The sequence below is a fragment of the Mirounga angustirostris genome, unplaced genomic scaffold (assembly GCF_029215605.1).
Source record: "Mirounga angustirostris isolate CCGP_5_RB_7025 unplaced genomic scaffold, mMirAng1.0.hap1 SCAF_6, whole genome shotgun sequence".
Classification (NCBI taxonomy): domain Eukaryota; kingdom Metazoa; phylum Chordata; class Mammalia; order Carnivora; family Phocidae; genus Mirounga; species Mirounga angustirostris.
In genome coordinates this window covers 145912934-145925227 of record NW_026991714.1, presented here as the reverse complement: position 1 = coordinate 145925227, position 12294 = coordinate 145912934, and positions in this window count along the sequence as shown.

Genomic DNA, 12294 nt, shown 5'->3' with positions numbered 1-12294 from the left:
GGGCTGTCTGCCATGTATTTATGGTGGTGGTCTCTTTAGAAAATAGAAATTTTACTCTTTCTCATGTTAATTTTGTTTTAGGACTTCCTTTTCTGTTTTTTTTGTTTGTTTGTTTCAATGCCAAGTAATTTTTATTTTTTCTTAAGGTCTAACGAGTTTTGTTGGGATATGTGCCTAGTGAGACTACAGTTTTCCCTCATAGCCGAAAGTAGAGCGTTCTTGTAAAACCTTTTCTAAGCTGAAATGGCCTAAAGGGAAGAGTATCCTCTGCTTTCCAAAAGTTCCAGTGTTTCCACTTTGCTTTTTACGAAGACTTACATTAATGCCGGTTTTCGATAACTGAAAGAAAGGTGAAGAGGATTTCGTTTTTATGAACATAAACCCTTACTGTTTTGGGGCGCCTGGGTGGCTCAGTTGGTTAAGCGACTGCCTTCGGCTCAGGTCATGATCCTGGAGTCCCGGGATCGAGTCCCGCATCGGGCTCCCTGCTCAGCGGGGGGTCTGCTTCTCCCTCTGACCCTCCCCCCTCTCATGCTCTCTGTCTCTCATTCTCTCTGTCTCAAATAAATAAATAAAATCTTTAAAAAAAAAAAACAACAAAACCTTACTGTTTTAATGTAGGTCTTTCATAAAAGCTAAGTGAGAACTTTGGGAAAGCAGGAGTTCCTTGGACAATAACTTGTTCCATTGTTTTTTATCTGTGGAGTGGTGTTAGAAAAATTGGAATGTAAATTTTTGTAAGTGATCTGTTATCCAGAGTGTGTATTAGATGGATTCACCCAGTTTGAAAGAGAAACCCCACCAAAGGATCAGATATGTATTCAGCAAGTTAGAAGTCCTTGGTTGTACGTATCCTAGTTTTAATGTTTTCAGAGATTAGTATTGATTCTAAGTTGTCTACAGCAGTGTTTTGTTTTGCTTTTTCCTCTGTATGTCCTGCCTCTATGGTCATAACTTAAAACTTAGATCCATGTTAATCTATTGGACAATCTCCAAAGGAAAATAGACTCTTTTTCAGAAGTACCAACCTGCAAGTTAATGAACAAGATGAATAGTATGAACTGGGTGTTGACTTCCGTACATAAAGCTGAAAGCCACAGGCCAGAAAACTAAAGATTGCTATAGGCTTTCCCTTTCTTTCATTCCCATATATCCAGTAAATCACCCCAAGCCTTGAGATACATATATATATATATATATAATATTATATATGATATATATTACATATATAATTATAAATATGTGTTATATATAATTTTACATATATATTATATATATATATATTTTAAGGCAAAGCTTCCTATCTATTTCCATCTCTGCTTCTTCTGTTTCCAAGCACTAACTTTCATTCGGATAGTTTCAGGAGTTTCTTCAACTGGTCATTAGTTCCCATTTTCATCTTCTTTTCATTCTGTGGACTGTCCTCTGATTTTCCTGCTCCTGAGCCACCATCATCTTTGCCCATTAGCACAGTGTATAAAGCCTCTGGTACTCGCCACTCTTGCCTACATCCCAGGCTCCTCTACCTTTGTACGAGCTTTCCTCTCTACCTACAGTGTCTTTTCTTTTGGATGGCAGGGAAAATCTGTTTATCATTGAAAACCAAGTATAGAACTTCACTGTGTTACAGAATCAATTACTACTTTTTCTGTACTACACTTAGAATCTTCAGGTCCTATAATGTATAATTCTCTTGTAGTTCAGGACTGTATAAAATAATTCTCACATTTGTGTTCCCTACCATCTGAATGATTATTGAGCTTAGGAATTATTTTATACCTGGTGGATGTGTTCAGAATAGGTTTGTTGAATGGAATTGATAAGGAAAGCAGTATGGGTTCAGAACTTTATTACAATGTAAGAGGAGCAGAAAAAGGAAAAGTCAGTAAATTCAATCTTACACTTTTTTCAAAGCCACAATAGTGTTAGTGCAGAGGTTACTGTGATTTTAATGTGCTAAATTATTCTTACCATGAATTGCAAATGTTTCTTCTTGCCTTTTTTTTTTTTTTTACTTTAAAGAACAGAACGTGTTTTTGAAAACTTCCCACCAGTATCACAATATAAGTTTTTGGCTTGCCTATTTTAAGGAGCAGTTTATTGTTAATTTAGGATTTATAGTGTGGATCATGACTGACAGTGTATTGTAACACAGTAGTTCACAGACACTTTTGGTCTAGGACCCTTTATATGCTCGGATGTTGAATACTTCAAAGAGCTTGTTTGTTTATGTGGGTTTATATTACTAATTTAAAAATCAACACTTCTGCCTTCAGCTCTGACATGAAAAGAGTTTGGAATTTATCACAACCATCTTTACAACAATAACAAAAACGCTGAACAAACTGAAAATCAATGACTTTAAAAATCCACCAGGTAATTGATGTCACAGGGCAAACAGCCATTCTGACCACTGGAGAGACAGGTAAATGCAGAAAATCCCAGTGGAGATCCACTTACCGGGAACAGAACCCTTTGGAGGCAGTAACTGAATTGCTGGAGGCTGAGTGTGGACTAGCTTGAGAGCTAGATACCCCTGGGAGCCCACTTTTAGGAGGCCCCCTACTTCTATGGGTTTGACTTTCAGGAATCCCACCAGATTTGCACAGTGAAGATTGGAGAAGAATTTCCTCATGCTCTCTGCAGGGGGAGGGGAAAAGTAGCCATTTTGAAATACAGTCCACGGTATTCTCCTGAACCAAGGTGTACTCTCAGGGGACACTACCAGTCTTTTGTGACCTGGCTCAGGGTGGGGAGGGGGGTGAGCAGTTAGACAACTCCAGCCTTCCTGCCACGTGTAGGGGGAGGGAGAAAAAAAAGGAAAACAAAGACAAACACTTTTGAAGGTGACAAGCAAGGGACTCAGGTCTGCTAAAAACTGATTTAGTCTTAAGACTAAGGAAAAAAAAAAGATCACGGAATGCTTTCCTTCCCCAGTGCCTTGCCACCACATCAACAGGGCTCCAGTATAAATAAAAACAGTAGATTACAATCAAGAGAGTAGGATGCAGACTATTTTAAAAGGAGTTTCTAGGGAAACCAAAAGACAATAGGGGGGACAAAAGCAAGAATACTAGAGGAAATTGAAGCCTCTGACACCTATAGTTACAGCAAACATTAAACATAGCCTAACTCCTAATCAGATTAACATAAAACTCCACACTAACAACGTGATTACCTCGGTTCTTATGCATTTCTCCATTTACATTATGTCTGGCTTTCAACAGAACGTTACAGTGCACACTAAAAGGCAATAAAAACTTATGCCAAAGAGGCAAAGCAAGCATTAGAACCAGTCTTAACATAGGACATGGATTTTGGAATTATCAGGGAATTTAAAATAACTACCATGTATAGATTCTATGCTATACTGTAGTAGCATGTATTGCTACAATAGGATTTCAGTTTGGAAGATCCTCCCTCTCTAAGGCAAAACAGGGCCCTCCTCACGGCAGTTGCCAGGACCACAACAAAGCCCTCAGCTGAGCAGGAGTCTGAAGGTAAAGATGAAAATCCTGGGAGCAGAGCAGTTGCTGTGGAAGAGGCACAGAGATGGAACTTGGGTCAAGTAAGGGGGCTCACAGGGTTACTCCCAGTAACCTGGGATCTGGGCTGTTTTCTGCCACTAGATACACAGTTTACAAGTAGGAGGGTATCTGTAGCCACCTGCCCCAGGTGTTAGTCACAGGATGGGCCCTTGGCAAAATAAGTGATCTGGGTGAAAGTCCTTGTGTATGTGAATTACTAAAAATTTGCCACAGGGAAAACGCCCCTGGAACCTGGATCACACCACAAAGTTCAACTCATGGATTCTGTACACAGCTGCTGCCTGCCTACTCTTTGCCATCTGGAACACAGGGCCCTCCCATTACTCTCAGTCCTCTTGCCTAATCACTACATGTGAGTTGCCAATGAACACTTAGGATGACAATATTATCAATCACCAGGCCCTTCCCTAAATGAAATGCAACTGGATTTCTTTGCATATCTTTCTGCTCAGAGCCAAAATCAGAGCCTCTGTATAATAGAGTTAGTGGGTACGGGGAATGGGAACAACACTTCATTTCAGAGGGTTGCAGAAAGGTTGGGGGGGGGGGGTGGAAAGGCACTGGACCTGGAGGAATAGGTCACAGAATCAGGCATTAGTTCCTGCCCTGTAGTGACTTGCTAGGTGACCCTAGGGAATCACTTCTGCTCTCTGAGCTTCTGTTTCCTCATCTGTCAAACAGAGTTTTAGTCTTTGCATTGTCTTCTGGCCATCTGCAGTGAAACTCAGAAATTGCTAAAACATGTTGGGAGTAATAAGGTGAGTAGGTTAATGTTGCTGACTTAAATGTGCAAAATATTTTTATCAGTAAAGGAAGTAATAATGCTCTTGGTTTACTATTACGGTTTGAATTTTTTTTTTTTTTTTTAAGATTTTATTTATTTGAGAGAGGGAGAGTGAATGAGAGCACAAGCCAGGGGTAGGACAGAGGGAGAGGGAGGAGCAGATGTGGGACCCAATCCCAGGACCCTGGGATCATGACCTGAACTGAAGGCAGACGCTTAATTAACTGAGCCACCCAGGTGCCCCTGTTATGTCTGAATTTATTGCTCTGTCTGAATTTAGAGGCTTGGATCAGGAAAGTTATCATCAGATTGACAAAATTCATATTTGGGTCATTGCCCATGAAATGTGTCAGCACCTAATGGGTACTAGGCCCTCTGTTTGATATTGAGGATCCAGTTTCTGCCTCATGAAACTCATACCTTGAAAAAAACAAATTTTCAATGTATAGACTCATCAGATAGAGCAGTCAAGTAACCACAAGAATAAAAGGAAACCAAGAAATGAAGTGGTCATCTTTGTAGGGAAGGAGTATATAACCTGTCTCCTTAATCATGACTAAGCTCATTCAAGGCCATGTCCCTCAGAATAGTTGCTGCTTTGATGGAGGGCATAGAAAAGAAACTTGGAAAAATAAACCATTTTTGAGTGAGGTAAAAAGCAGGAAAAAAAACCCATAGTTAATTCAACTCCAGAGTATTGGCTTCAGTGAGGGTGAGCATCATAGGTTCCTGTAGTCAAGACAAATATCTGTTCAGAGTTAGAACAGGAATCAGAAATCCTTATGACAAATGAAATTCAAATTTTTAGAGAGGTACAAGCAAATGGCATAGATACAGAGGAAAAGCAGCAGTTAACATGGGGGACAGATGGGAATCAGTGAAGATTTTACAGAGGAGTTGGCACTGAGTGAAGCCTTGCAGGATTAGTATTACAGCAGATAGAGGAGGAGAGGAGCTGGGAGAGCCATCTAGTCAAGGCTCAGAGGCATGAAAATACATGGGGTATGGGGAAATGCAGTGGGAGATGAAGCTGGAAAGATAAATTATGTTGAAATGTGGACGGCCCAGTCTAGGATGACACATGTGAGGTGCGGGACACAAAATTTAAGGAGGCATTCACTCTTAGGGTCAGACAAGTGCAGGGTCAGCACGGTGGCTGTGGTCATCAAGTAGAGGCTTGATTTCAGAATCTCCCATATGAGGGACTTCGGCTTCTGGGAAGATGGAGTAGATATACTTTTTTATTATGCTTTCTACCAAGTGTGCAACTAAAAATCCTGGACATTATATAGAAAACAAACACAAGACCCTGACAGGTGGAGGGAAGAGAACAGACAAGCTAGGAAACTTGAAATCCAAGGAACATGGTGGTGAACTCCCTGGGTTTTGTTTTGCCTCATATTTCCAGACTTGGAGATGAAGAAGCCGGCAACCAGGAAACACCAACGGGTGCAGACAGAAAACCTCCCAAGAAAATCCTGCTGTCTCTAACCAAAGAACCAAGAAAAGGGGAGCCTCACAAGCCAGGGAGCTTGCATTCTAGTCAAATATCCCAGAAAAAACGGATAAAACCACCCCAGGCCAGCCTTTTCCCCAGCCAAGACTAAGTGGAGAGCCTAGACTTTCACTCTCACCAGGCTATAAAGAGTTGTCCCAAATGGCCCCTTCCTGCCAGAGTAGCATCAGAGAAGACTGGGTGATAACACCCCCACCTCCCCAATCAGTGGAGATCTTGGGAAGTCTGAGCTTTCACCCTGACCCAGTGGTGATGAGGCACAATTAACCTAACTGCTGGGCTGGCATCAGAGAAAGCTTACTGGAAATTCAGGACTTTCACCATCAACAGCAGCAACAGGGTCACCTCTACTGTGGTATCAGTGGAGACCAAAGAATGAGATTTTTCTGCAGTCTTCACTGTAAGAACCTCATTGAGCTCCTTGATGTAAAATTCATGAAAAGTGGCTCTCCCCTCACCCCCAAAAAACCTGGGCCCCCGGGAATTTTTTTTCTTCTCATGCTGGTCTTCCTTCAGCCTCCAGCAATTTATCACTTACCATTTTATTCCTACCAGTTGCTGGCTCCAGCAGTGGCTTCTGATCCTGAGAAGCTGTTATTCTCTATATTCACCTGTCTCTTCACTTTTGGGGTATCTGTTTGCCCTGTGACTTCAGTTCTCTGGTCAATCTGGGAAGACATGTTGATTATCAAGTTTGTTCAGCTTTTTTCTTGTTTTGATGGTGGCAGCTCCCAAGCTCTTAATATGTTGTAGTGGAACTGTAATTTCTGTGCTCATTTTTATTCATTCTTTTTTCTTTCTGTTCCTCAGACTGGATAATCTCGATTGATCTATCTTCGAGTTCACTGATTAGTTCTTCTACTTGCTCAGGTCTGCTGTTAAGCTCCTCTAATGAACTTTTTTCAGTTCTACTTTCCAACTCCAAAATTTCTATTGGTCTCTTTAAAAAAAATCATTTCTCTTTATTGATGTTCTCTATTGGAGACATTATTCTCATACTTTAGTTCTTTAGACATGGATTCCTTTGAAAATATTTTAAATAGTTGATTTAAAGACTGTCTAGTAGGGCCAATGTCTGGGCTTCCTAGGGAAAGTGTATTAATTGCTTTCCTTTACCTTTTATCATTCATACTTCTCTTTGGTTTTTTTTTTTTTTTCTTTTTCTTTCTTTCATCTTACAGTCTTTTGTTGAAAACTAGACATTTAATATAATATGGCAACTCTGGAAATCCGTTTCTCCCTGCTCTCCAAGGTTTGTTGTTGTTTAGTGACTTTTCTCAACAAATTCTATAAAGTCTGTATTCTTTGTTGTATGTTGACACTGAAGTCTCTGTTGATTAGCTTAGTGATCAGCTAATGATTGGACAAAGATTACTTTAAATGCCTGGAACCAGTAAATCTCCCAGTCTTTCATGAGGGGCTCCATGTGCATGTTGGGGCATGCCTTTAACAATCAGCCACGCAGTTAAAAACTCTGCCATAGCCTTCACTTTTTGCTTGGGCAAAAGCCTTAGGTCAGTCAGAGGTGAATGCGTAGGACCATCTTGTGTCTTTCTTGAGGATACTCACTGCCTTAGACACACACACAGCACATATGCATGGCCTAGAGTCTCAGGAATGTGTCAGAGCTTTTCAAAACTCCTATGGACAGCTAATTTACCAGCTTTTCCTTTAAGCTTTTTGGCTACTCTGTGATTTGCCCTAAATGTTATCCACTACCTCAGGCAGCCAAGAAGTTGAAACAATTGTAATTGTTTTTGCCAAAATCCCCTTAGAGGAAGACATTTTGCATTAGGAGAACTCCAAGTTACGTCAAATACAGATAGCTTTGCAAGAGAGGATTTCCAGGTAACCAGAAGACAGTTCAAATAATGACAGTTCTTTGGGAGTGAGGCTTTGAAAGAGCTCTACCTCCGTTTTGCCTTTGGTGGCTGCATTGCAGGTTGGGTTTTATTTTCAAGGTTGCCATGGAGCTGGATAGTGAATGATGGAACAGTGCCACAAGCCTGCTATTCATACTGAGATTCAGTTGTTCTTCTTAAAAATAAGTGTTTCCTGAGCTGCAGTAAGCTTTTAATTTCCAGAGTCTGAAAAAGACAGTTTTTCTGTCCGATTTTTCATTGCTTTTATAGAGGAAAGAATTTTCAGAGGTCTTATGCCACTAGTTTTGTTGATAAGTACCCTACTGTTTGTGACTTCACCCAGGGTTTAGCCAGAGCAACGAGGAATAACTCTTCATAGTTAAAATAATTTCCTCATTTAATTGAACCAGCTTTGCTGAGTGTGAATACCTTAAGATAATAGAAACCTGATTTATAACAGACATCCTATTCATACTGCTTTTTAAAATCCTTTTTTTTTTTTTTTAAGATTTTATTTATTTATTTGAGAGAGAGAGAGCACAAGAGGGGGGAGCGGGAGAGGGAGAAGCAGACTCCCTGCTGAGCAGGGAGCCAGATGTGGGACTCGATCCCAGGACTCCAGGATCATGACCTGAGCCGAAGGCAGTTGCCTAACCAACTGAGCCACCCAGGCGCCCTTGCTTTTTGAAATCCTTTTGTCTTAGACATAAAATCTGATAATATTCTGAAGTCAGTGAACCTACATCTGAGTCCTGTTAAATGCCTACAGCTATATATTATTTCTATTGTGTTGCTACAACATAAAGTCTAACCAGTCTTCCATAATTGAACTTTTAGACATATGAGTATTTTTAAGATATTAGCCTCCCCATATTATTGTCCTTTTATTTAATTGAAATCCCAGATTGACTTTTGATTAATAGTCAAACCTTAAAAGGTTCTCTGAGAGAACAAAACTTGAAAAGGTGAGACAGAGAGTAAATGATGTAGAGTAGTATTTGGACACTCATATTTCTACTGGTCCTAAAATATGTCTGAACATGGAATGGAATTCAGAACTCCATGATGAGGAGTTGGTGTCCAGGGTGTTGATGTCACACAGCCTCTGGCCTGACAGGCATAGATGTTGGAACTGGACAGTGGCTGTACATTCTGGTAGCTCTCGTGGAGACCATGCATCTAAAGCAAGCTCTTCAGACTTACATCTTAATTACCCCTAACGGGGATAATTAGAATTTTCTTTCTCAAATTAAAAGTTTGAGAAATTCCTGATAAGATGTACTGTTCCCTAAAGTTTATATTAATTATAATTTTTTTTTACTGCTGGCATTCATCGAGCATGGAAGATGTAGACACTAGTAAGTATGTTTTGGCAGTGGATTGTTTTTCAATCCTTGCTCACTTTTCCCCGGTTTCAGGGAGTGAGATTAAGTGGATTGTTTTTCAATCCTTGTTCACTTTTCCCTGGTTTCAGGGAGTGAGATTAAATGAATTGCTTATTCCAGAAAAACTGGATTTCCTGGGAGGATTGAGGAAGAAAAATGGCAGTGTCAGTGGGAGAATAGAAGACTTTTCCTGAAACACGTATCATTTACAAAATAGATTCATATATTCTCAGCACTGTTGAACATAACATTTTTAAAAAGTCATCCCCTCAACCATCCCCATAGGAGATTGTTAAGCCTGAGGTAGAGTGAGGAGTTAATTCTGATTCTGAAAGTGAATGTATTTCAGGACGCCCAGGTATTCGGGAGTAAAACCATTTATTTTAGTGAGACCTGTTTTGTTACTTACAGCTGCACATTACTGCCTTTGAAAGGAAGTAAAAGATTCTCCTTCTTTCTCTCTGGGTTTTGCATTTCAGTCTCGTCTCATTCATAAATACACCCTTTCTCCCTCTCTGGGCCAGTTTAGGGTCCTATGCCTTCCTGGGAAGATTCATTTGTATTTTACACGCACAAGGAGCTGTGGTTTGGGATTCAATTCTTTTTCCACTAGAGGAAGCTGTTGAGGTGGCGAGGTGGCTGGGTGGGGAGGGGAGCCCATTCATTGCCTGCACTTCTCTGCCTAGATAAAGCTAAGTCTTCTAAAGTCAACACGATAATTATGTTCTGCATTGGTGGCGGTATCCTGGTGGCCATTCTTGTGCTGATGGGTGTTGTCATCTGTCTTTACTACAAAATATCCGACGCTTTGAAGTGAGTGATGTGGGTAAGAGTGAAAAATAACCCCTCAAATAGGATACCTGGGGCTCTCTGCTTGAGCAAGGTCATTCCTTGCCCTGTGCCTGCACCCAGAGTGAGGTCAGGAACAGCAGGTAGGTTTGAAAAGGTAAAAGCAGGTGAGTGTAGAATCTTGGTTTTTTTCCCCTTCTGGCTTGGGGCTGTGAGCTCATAAGTAGAATGTTCTCAGCTGGGTGGCTCCGTGCTGCTTTGCTCCACTTACCCTCCCAGAGTGGACCCCCAGCTGGTTTACTCAGCACACTGGCTGGGCCCTCCCTCCGTCCCAAGCACTGCAGACCGTGGGGGAGCCTGTGAATGAGTCTGTGCCTCGGATTCACTCAGAGGACAGGCTGACTGGATCTCCTCTTAGCTGAGTTGGGGAGCTCTCACGGTGTTCTCTCATTCACTGTGCATGGCCTTGGGGACAGGGAGGTGGGCCTGTGGGACTACGGGGAAGCTGAGCTGTGTGAAGATCCTGGGGGACACCTGACAAGGGAGTATAGAAAAAAGATAATTAACTTTGGGGGAGAGGAACCTTCAAATCTGGGAGAGATGGGTCGTTAGAAGCAGTGCTGTTCCCATGCTAGGGAAGTTAAGCCTGTGAGCTAGAAGATGAATCCCAGAACGTGGGGGACGGCCAAGTGTGGTCCCTTCCTGGTCACGCTGTGCACTTGATGGGCCTGCAGCGATCAGCTGGGTGATCCACACTTGCAGTTTGCTTTCCCTTGTTTGCTGTAACCTGATTCTCCATTTCTAGCGTCCTAGGAGAGGAAGCGATTAGATAGGAGCTTGGGACAGGGCAGAGAGCTCTAGTTTCGGGCTGCTGTTATGTATTTGATTGGCTCTAGGCCTAAACTTCACAGATACCCCTGATAATTGTGACCAGTGGACTGAGAAGAAAAATTCTAATCCCATGCTTTGTGTATGTCTTTTCTTAAGACCTTCAAAGGCACCTCTTTGTTTGGCCTTAAAGAATAATCCAGCCATGCTCACTCAGGACAAGGTCGCCGCGACTGCAGCCCTCACCACTGGGTCCTATCCCAACGTCCAGTGCTGTGACGAATGTAGCCTGTATGCTGACTATGGCCCCCTGCCACCGTGCTTCTGCGACGTAAACGAGGGACTCTGACTTGGGTGGGCACAAATGTCTTCATGTGCAGTATTTCTTTTTTAGTAGAATTATTATTCAAGTCAAGTTTTATAGTGTTTACATTCTGTATTATAGAACATATTTATGTGCTTATGTGAATAAATGCAATACTGAAAATAATCTGCCGCCAGTGTGTGCTAATGTTAGTTGTAAATGCACTTAAATGTGTGTAGTAGTCACTTTGGGACTTGGGGCACCTATCTTGTAATATTATGTTGCAATATGGGGAGAGTTAGAGTAGAAAATAAAAGCATCCAGTACATCACCAATCTCAGAAGAAAAATATATATTGACCTTAGAGCATTTCCAGTTTCAGACTCATCAGAAATTCCCAAGCTGGACGAGTTCACTTGGCTCTTCTCCTTGTGAGGGCTTCCTTCCCTGGCCTCTAGCTACTCTACTTGCAGACAATTAGGTCACACTGTCCTGAAGGAGAACTCCTGTCATCCTAGAGCGAGCACAGACAAATGGGACATCTCTGGGTTTAGTGTGACCTTAGATGATGGGGTTGAACCCGATGGTGTCTAAAAGACATTTCGAAAAACCTGAGATTCTTCCTTCTGCCATTCTCCAAGTCTTCAGAAGCAGATTTCCTCCTTTTTAGATCATTTTAACATGGGTTTTGCTGATTCAGCTGCCAGTGCCTTTAAGTGCTAACAGGAATCTCCAGCTGAATGCCAAAGCCCAGGATTCTCTTGATCTGAGCAGTAGGCAGTAGGATGTACTTCTCTCCACTTCTGCTCATCAGCCCCCTTCTGTTCCTGCTCTTTCTACTGAGCCTTCTGGACCCCCTTTTATTCACAGACTCCCCATCTGCAACCACAGTTTGTACTTTGTCTTGTTAACAAAACCCTTGCTTTGTGAGCATCACATGTTGTACTTAATATAAAGAGTTAACTAGTAACAGGTGGTTAGCTACTAAAAGGGGAGAAAAAGGATAACAGGAATAAATGAAGGAAACAGCTTTTATCTCTAGGCTGAGGGGAGTGAAGAGTGACGCAATGAGCAGTTTCAGTTCTCTCCGCAGAGGGCTTGGCCGCTGAGGGCAGTTTTAGCACCTGAGTGGTGGAGAAATTTGCCAGGAGTGTGGGAGCTGGAGCTGCTCTCACAGAGCAGCCCTTGGAATGGCCGAGAAAATCCATGGCGGCTGAGTGCCCTCCAGCCCCAGTATGAGTTTCAGGAGGCAAATTCAAGGCTGCATCTTCCCCGGAT